This window comes from Tupaia chinensis, unplaced genomic scaffold (assembly GCF_000334495.1).
Source record: "Tupaia chinensis unplaced genomic scaffold, TupChi_1.0 Scaffold000078_1, whole genome shotgun sequence".
Taxonomy (NCBI): domain Eukaryota; kingdom Metazoa; phylum Chordata; class Mammalia; order Scandentia; family Tupaiidae; genus Tupaia; species Tupaia belangeri.
This window is the reverse complement of record NW_006159539.1, coordinates 116,381-125,010: the sequence shown is the minus strand read 5'-3', so window position 1 is coordinate 125,010 and position 8,630 is coordinate 116,381. Positions and strand designations below refer to the sequence as shown.

Sequence of the window (8,630 nt, the reverse complement as noted above, 5' to 3'; positions counted from 1 at the left end):
CTCCCGCGTGCGGCTTCGGGGCGCGGCGGGGAGGGGGCGTGGAGTCTGCGTTCTCCGCCTTCCCGGGATCCGGAGGGGCCGTACTGAGCGCCACGCCACTCCCCTCGGCCGTTCCGTCCACCCCTGGGTCCCCCCGGGTTTCCGCCTCCTTGGCAGTGAGGCGGTCCTCGGGAAAGCCCGCTGTCCGGGCCGGCTGCGAGCGGCGGCGCCTAGATCTGCCCCGCCCTGTGCCTCGGTGGGGTGGGAGGAGCCCCACCGGCTGCAAGCCGTGGAGGTGTCAGGACTTACTCTCGTGGTTCGGCCATGCCTTTTGCCTGGGGCACGAGGGCCGGGTGACAGAGCTGTTGTCTCTGCTCTGCTCCTGGCAGCATACACCGTATCGTGCAGCTCCCCGAGAGTGCAAGCGTGGTTACCGCCACTCCCGTCTGGGTTATGATGGTCGCGGCGAGGTGCTCACGGTCCTCCCCCAGGTGTGCCTGCGGTCGAGTGTGGCCGGTGCTGTGACCATGCTTCCGCGCCGGTGCTGGTGGGGGAGGGGGGCCAGCCGAGACTAGAAATGTGGCCAGGACAGCCTTTCCTGGAGTTCCCTTGATGTTCTGTTACCGTGGCTCTGCGGGGCGGGGCTTCCTTCGAGCCAATGGGGTGGTGGGTAGTTGAGCTAGACTTGGCGTCTGTGTCGGTGCCTTAGGACTTTAAACCCAGGTAGTCGTGAAGAGACCATGGGAGCACCGGCTCTTCCCAAGGCTGAGATTTACTACAGGAAGGGTCGGATTTACATTGAAATCTCCAAACTGATCTGTTTATAAGAGATGGTGATTATAGAAAAAACCTCAGACTTTGAATAAAATACTTTGAAATCTTCAACTTTTGTATTTATTAATGCTTTCATTGTATTAATAGTTCTGTGTAAGCTTGGGTTCCCAAAGACATAAGGTGCAGTTTAGGTAACCAAAGGACAAAACTCTTATCTTTCTGGACTACTTTCTACTTAGAATCTATAAAACGTGGTGTCCTGGTCCTTTTTTTTTATTACAGAGTAGGGTGATGGTGTGGCCTGGCTAGTCTTCCGTGTCTGAGTTGTGACACCCCCCACACACACACACACCGCGCCATTATTGCAGAGTCACCTTAGAACCTTTCAGGTTTGCATGAAGTTTTGGTTCTGACTTGATGCATTAGCTTTACCTGTGAAGAGAAATTGTTTTTGACATTCTTGTTGAGAAAATAAATGTGGCATCATTGTTTATTTGTGCACTGACATCTGATTGAGCCTCTGGTTAATCAGCTGACCTGAATTTACAAGTCCCAGATTTGGGCTTTGCTCTCCAGAGGTTGAAAGTTTGGTGCCCTAGGCCATCCTCACCTGAGGAAAGTCACGTGTCCTTCAGGAAAGTCGCAGCTACAATGGTATTTTAGTTTGCTCTAATAGAAATGCCAAGGAGACCAAGGTGTTTTTCTCGAGACTGGAAACTGACAGACAGTGGTGAACCATTTAGGGGAGTTTGGTCTACACGGTCCTTCCCACCCTTTGCAGCACTGCGTACTGGAAAGCAGAAACCATAGTTCATAAACCTTTGTGGTGATGGAAGAATATGTTGTCTAGTAGGTGGGCCAGGTTCAAAAGTCCTACGAACTTTTAAGGAGTTAGGAACCTTGGGGCCAGCAGGTGTCATGGTGGTTAAAGATGCTAGACTCTCACATAGCCAACCATGGTTCAAATCCTGGACCCTGGCTTCTTTTCTCACTTTCCCTCTCTCTTTCTGTCTCTGCTCAAATTGGGAAAATGAAGTTAAAAAAATTTTTTTTAAGAAGCTAAGAACCTGGTTATGCTATATTAGGAAAGTTTTCGTAAATGCTTCCTGCCATCCGGTTGTCAGTATTCTGTATGATGATTTTGTTGTGAATCAAATGTCTTAGATTGTCATTTTGTAATTATAAAGACTAAACTTTTATTTCATTTTTTTTAAGGAAGGAGGTGTGTAGTACTTTGATTAGATAACTGGCAGCACAGTCCTGTTTATGTCTTCAGTACAAATAAAACACATATGGGAGACAGTGCAGGGCCGACATTGGTGCCGGGAATTATAGTTGGAACTAGGTTATGTCCATGGCAGTCAGTAGTCTAGCACAATGGTTGTCAAGGCTTTCTCATTCTTCTGGTAATTCCAATAGCTAATAACCAATTCCTGTCGGTTCTTATGAAAGTGATAGTATGTGCTTTTTCAAACTGTGCCTTCCTTCACTCTCTTGAATAATCATAAGAGCTTAGAGGACCCAAACCCACTCAGTCTGGCTGCAGAGTCTCTTAACTCTGTCCTTTCAATTGCCTCTGGTCTAAGGGTAATGAACAGAAAAGAAGCAGTGTGCTTGCTTTTTTACAAAATTCTGTATTGTGGTATGACGTAGAACCACAAAGCTTGCTGTCCTGGCCAGTTTTAATTATGTAATTAGCAGCAGGAAGTACATTCACGCATTCATGTTGCTGTACAGGCATCGCCCATCCATCATTAGAACTTTTCATCTTCCTAGACTAAAACTCTCCCCTTGCAGAATAACTCCCCTCGGCCAACCCCTGACCCTGGTGACCAGCATTCTGCCTTCTGTCTGTATAGATTTAATTACTCTAGATACCTTGTGTAACTGGAATCCTACAGTAGTGTTTTTTTTTTTTTTTTTTTGCATCTGACTTATTTTACTTAGCATGTCTTTAAGGTTCGTTGGTATTGTAGCATCTGTCAGAAATTCCTTCCTTTTTTAAGGCTGAGTAATACTCCTTTGTGTATGTGTATACCACATTTTGTTTATCTGTCTGGAGACACAGGGTTGTTGCCATCTTTTGACTCTCCTAATCAGTGCTACTATGGATACTGGTTGTACAAGTGTCTATTCAAATCCTTGCTTTCAGCCTTTGTGGGTATATATCCAGAAGTGGAATTACTGGATCATATGAGAATTCTTTTTTTTTTTTTTTTTTTAAAGAATTATTTTAGGAACCAGTAGTCGTTGTAATGGCTATGTCACTGGACTCCCTTGTAGTCGACCGTAGTTTGAGCCCCGGACCCGGTAGCTTAAGCTCATGACAGGTACATGTTTGAGCCCCGGACCCGGTAGCTTAAGCTCATGCCAGGTACATGTACGTGTATGTGCGTGCCCAAGATCCCGAGAGAAGGGATTGTGGTGTGGCCATCCCACCTGGGAGAGTGATCTTTCACTTTCTGTTTCTCTGTCTCGCTCTCTCTTTGGCAAGCACATGAGCCCTATAGTAAAAACCTCTCCAAAAAAAAAAAGAAGAAGAATTATTTAACTTTATCTTTTATTATTATTTTCCAGTTTGATCAGAGAGAGGGGGGAAAAGCAAGAAAGCAAGCCACCAGGTCTGGAACCCGAACCGCAGTCAGTCATGTGGGAGTCCAGCACCCCCAACCAACCATTTTATATTAAATATTTTTCAGTGTTCTCTTGAAAGCAACTTTGAGGGAAGAGTGAGCTGACTCGACACTGGATTTGTTGACCACCTGCTTAAATAGCTCTAGGCCAACATAGGAAAAGTGTTTGTCTCTAAGAAGTTAACATTATTGGGGCGGCAAGACACATCACTCTTTACTACATACCCTTGAGGGTATGTACCATGAATCAGGTACAAAGTCCTGTGTGGAATTTAGAGAAAGAGAGGCCGTGTTTGGGGTGGAGGAACGGGAAGCCCTGAACAAGAAATGGGAGGGAAAAGCCTCAGACCGTAGATCCACTTGATGTGAGTTGTTAAATGTCCTCACACAGCTCTCCCAGAGTGTTCCTGGAAAGCACTTTGGAATGTTAGAAAGAGTGGTATCAAGTTGAAATTGACATCTCTCTTACAGTCTCTCTTCCAGAGTTTATGAATCATGCTCTCTTCAGTTTGATCATGGGCATGCGTGTACCTGACGTGTGCAAGGAAGCCCCTGGATGCTAACCTGCGACTTTGCCTTGTGGCTCTAGCATTGTAGAACATTGAGCACTACCTCTGGCCCTGTTAAATTTTCTTTTAAAGTATGTTTTAACTTTTTTTTTTTTTAAAGGGTGCGTGCACTCGCCAGAAAGACAGAGACAGAGAGACAGAAAGCGAGAAATCACCCCACAGGGGGATGGCCGTGCTGCAATCCCTTCTTCTCCCTTCTCCTCTCGGGATCTTGGGCACAAACACACACGTGCCCGGTGTGAGTTTAAGTGACTAGGTCCAGGACTCTACCACGGTTGATTACGTGGGAGTCCAGCGACATAGCCATTATGCCAACTGCTGGTCCCTCTTTTTAAATATGAATCCTGATTGCCTTTAGAAAATTATCTAATTGTGGAACCAGCAGTCGCTGGACTCCCATGTAGTTGACCAATGTTTGAGTCCCAGACCCAGTTGCTTAAACTCATGCCTGTGTGTGTGCGTGTGTGCCCAAGATCCCGAGAGGAGCATGGAGAAGGGATTGCCATGTTGCCATCCCTTTGGGGGGTGATTTCTCGCATTGTCTCTGTGTCTTCCTCGCGAGCGCATGTACCCTATAGCAAAAACTTCTCAAAAAAAAAAAATTATCTAATTGTTTTTGGAAAAACACATTAAAAAAAAAAACTTGTTGGGACCAGCAGAGGGCGTAATGACTATGTCGCTGGACTCCCATCTAGTCAACTGTGGTTTGAGTCCTGGACCCGGTGGCTAAAACTCACACCGGGTACATGTGTGCACATGCCCAAGATCCCAAGGGGAGAATGGAGGAGAAAGGATTGTAGCGTGGCCATCTCTCCTGGAGGGTGATTTCTTGCTTTCTGTCTGTCTTTCTGGTGGGAACACACACCCTATAGCAAAAACCTCTAAAAAATAATAACCCAAAAAACCCTTGACTTCCTTTAATTATGTAAATTTCTCTTTAGTTCTTTTTTTTTTTTTTTTTAAATTTTATTTAAACCCATTTGTTGTTATTTTTTTAATTTGGCATGAGAGAGCGAGAGAGAAAGCAAGAAAGCAAACCGCCCGATCCAGGATTTGAACCGTAGTCAACCATGTGGGATTCCAGCGCCTTTAACCATCATGCCACCTGCCGGCCCCTAGTTCTGTTTCTTTTTTACATCCCCAGGGGGCATGGCCACGCCACAATTCCTTGTCCTCCATTCTTCTCTCTGGGTCTTGGGCATGTACCACATGTGCCCGGCGTGAGTTTAAGCTACTGGGTCCGGGACTCAAACCTCAGAAGACTGCATGGTGGTCCAGTGATGTAGCCATTGTGCCATCTGCTGGTCCCAGTTCTGTTTCTTTAAATGTCTTGATGGGATTTGTTGTCAGCCTGGTACAACAAAATACAGAGGTCTTTGTCTCCATATGGTTTTGATTTTTGTTTTGCCAGAGGGCATGTGTTCTTGCCAGAGAAAGAGAAAGCACCTCCATCAGGGCGTGGTCCCACGGTCTTTTTTCCTCCATTCCATCAGGATTGCATGTATGCCTAGCATGTCTTCCAAGCCACCGGGCCAGCATTTAAATTGTGGTCTGCCATGTGAGATTCAGCTCCCGATACAGAGCACTTAACCATGGTGCTGGGGGCTGCTCCAGGTGCCCCTTCGGGTCCCTGTGCATGTCGGACAACACCTGATTGTGGCTTTCTTTAGCTGCACCAGGGGCTTACATTCCATCTCCAGCGGCATTTCCTTTTCTTAGTAGCCTCTCAGCCCAGGATAGCCTGGCACAGGGTAGGTGAGAAACAGCTTACAAATGGAGCTCTAAAGGCAGTTGCACCGGAAGCTACCTCTGTTCAGTTGGAATTGGCCTCAAAGGCAATTAGGCACTGTCCCGGCACTTTGTTGGCTCTTTTTTGTCCACACATTGCTTGTGTTTACTAGCGTCCCGAGGGCGGGTTCTTCCTTGGCCCTGGTGGCCTTCAGGCCTAGGCTTGCTGAATTAGGGGTCATTGGAGGATATATAAGTCCTCAGTCTCTTATTTGCAGTTCTGAAGTACAAGAGTTTTTGTTCATTTGTTTTTCAGTAAGTTTGGTTCCACAATTCTTCCAGGGGTACACCCTGACCCGGGCTGTCCTTAGTGCAGAAATGCAGATGTGCTTGATTATGGGGAGCCACCCCACTCCGGCTGGGAGAGTATTCTGCCGTCTAGTCTGTGCACTGTTTTACCTTCCTCACATCCAGGCAGTGCTGATGGCTGTCGCTTTCCTCCAGCTGGGTTCTCTCATGTCCAGCGGCCCACTTCATCCGTCCTCTGGGGTGGCTAATAGGCCTCTTTACATCCTTTCTCTCTTTTTCATATGTGCTCCATCAGCAAATCTTATTTGCTCTGGATTTAAAACGCTGTCCAGAACTTGACCACGTCCTCTGCCCACTCTGGTCAGTGCCAGCAGCATTGCCAGTGTGGACGCTTCTCTGCCTGTTTCACCCTGTCTTCAGTCTGTACTCACACAGCAACCCAGGTGAGCTGTTGACAGCCAGAGCCACACCGCAGCACTTCTCTGCTCCTGACTATTGATGGCTTCCCGTTTTGGTCTGAATGTTGAGTCTGAGCCTTTATGAGGGAGACCCGTGAGAACAAACCTGATACATGCAGCCCCATCCACTTTCCTCTCTGGAAAAGCCACGTTTCCACCTGGTCCCTCTCCACGTTAGTCCTCTGCAGCTCCACAGCCTTCTTGGCGTTCTTGGAAACTGTCAAACACACGCGTCTGCGTTTGCTGCCCTGCTGCCTAGAATGCTTCCCCCACTGACTCGCGCTCGCCTAGCACCCTCAGGTCTTTTACCCAAAGTTAGCTTCTCCGTGAGGTATTTCAAAACTCTGCCCTGCCTTGTAGCACTCGTCACTGTCTATATTCTGAACACTCATTTGTTGTCTGTGCCTCCCACTAATTGGAAGCTTGAGGGATGGGTTGTTTTATTCCCTGTGGTACCTCCAGCTCCTGGAGCCCCTGCACGTGGTTGTGCTCACTACATGTTAGATTGAGGGGTGAGCTGTGGACAAGTGAGCGCGGAAGAGGTTTCACCTTTGTTTACAGCCACTCCCCATCCATCCTTGTCACTTGCCTGGTCACCTGGGGTCGAACTATCAGATCAGCAATGGTACTGGATTCTCATGGGAGCGTAAGCCCTCTGGCTGTGTGATTGTTTCATTGTGTATTGCAGTGTGGTAGTGGTGGACATTCCACGCATGGTGGATGTGATGTGCTTGGGTTGTATCAGGACCAAATCCCCCCCACATACACATGCGCGCGCACCCTCCGAGAAGCGATTGTCTTCCATGAGGCCAGCCCCTGGTGATGGGGAGTTTGGGAATCACTGTTAGAGGATGCATGCAGAAATGAATTATTCAGCGTCCTTCACAGACAGGGCGGTATGCTGAGCATAGGATCCGTAGATGCAGAAAGATGTCTGTGCTAACTCTTGTTTGCGTGGGGACAGAAATAGAGCTTATCTGATAAAAGCCATGGTCAGCAAGTGACATACCTACCTGTACTACTAGGAGCCATCTCAAGTCCTGTTCTTTGTAAAACTTTTTTTTTTAATTGTTTCTTTATTAAAATTTACTTTATTAGGGCAGCCCATGGTGTGGTGGTGAATGAGGCTGGATTGCACGTGGCTACATGGTTTGAGTGTTAGACCTGGCATCTTGAAAAACATGCCAGGTGTGTGTGTGTTTGTGTGCACACACGTATGTATCCCGAGGAGAATGGAGGAGTAGGAATTGTGGTGTGGAAGACGCTTTTATACTACTTTTCTTCCTTCTTTCTTTCTGTGTCTCCTCCATCAAGTGCACGTACCGGGTAGCAAATCAATTTTTTTTTCCTACTTTATCCCATGAGAGAGAGAGAGGCGCTCCCAATGGGGTGCTCCAGGCAGTGATTCGTCCCCAGCTTGTCAGCCCAGGTCATGATCACGTACATATTGCAGCCTCCCATCTGGTCTCAGCCTGCCAATACCAGTGTGTGCTTCTGCAGCTGGGTCTAATACTTAACTTTTTTAAAAAAGAATTATTTTATTTAACTTTATTTTAATTTGACCAGAGAAGGACATAGTGAGAGAGAGAGAAAGTGAGAAAGCAAGCCGCCAGGTTCGGGACTCAAACCACAATCAGCCATGTGAGAGTCCAGCACCCTTAACCACCATGCCAGCTGCCGGCCCGTAATATTTAACATTTTTTAAACTTTCATTTTGAAATTCCAGATTTAAAAAAAAAAAGTTGCAAAAATAATACACAAAGAACTGCCATTTGGCCATCACCCAGATTACCCAAGTGCATGTTGCAAAACTGTGGTGTTTTAAATTAGAAAATTAATATTGATGACAGTTATTAACACCTTTTGTACCAAAGTAGTTTCCTCTTTGTTTCCTACCTGTAACAGTAGGACCTGTGTCACAGCACTGTCAGTTGGACCCGATTTTAGCTTTTGGGTTTCTTTTTGACTAGTTCTATTTATTTTTCTGTATTCATTCATTCATTCATTACATTCAGTCACTGTGTATCATTACAGCATACTGAATGAATTTCTCCATCATGAATACAATTTATATCTGTCTAGTCAAAGACATTACCATATACATTATAATAAACAGATTTCATTCCATTTTGGGTCCCTTAAATGTTTTGCTTCTTCCCCTTGGTTTCCTCCTTCTCACC

The 8,630-nt window shown here is 46.4% G+C and overlaps 1 protein-coding gene across 2 annotated transcripts in view; it reads left to right on the top strand.

Moving 5' to 3' along the window:
- SIN3A (SIN3 transcription regulator family member A) overlaps window positions 1-8,630 on the top strand; it is a 67,969-nt gene that overhangs the window by 4,859 nt on the left and 54,480 nt on the right. The window contains exon 1 of one of the 2 annotated variants that reach the window (XM_006142578.3): window positions 450-470. The exons of the other annotated variant lie outside the window; for it this stretch is intronic. The gene's annotated coding sequence lies outside the window, so the exon portion shown is untranslated. Of the gene's footprint in view, window positions 1-449; window positions 471-8,630 lie in introns of those variants that run through there. 2 annotated transcript variants of the gene reach the window in all.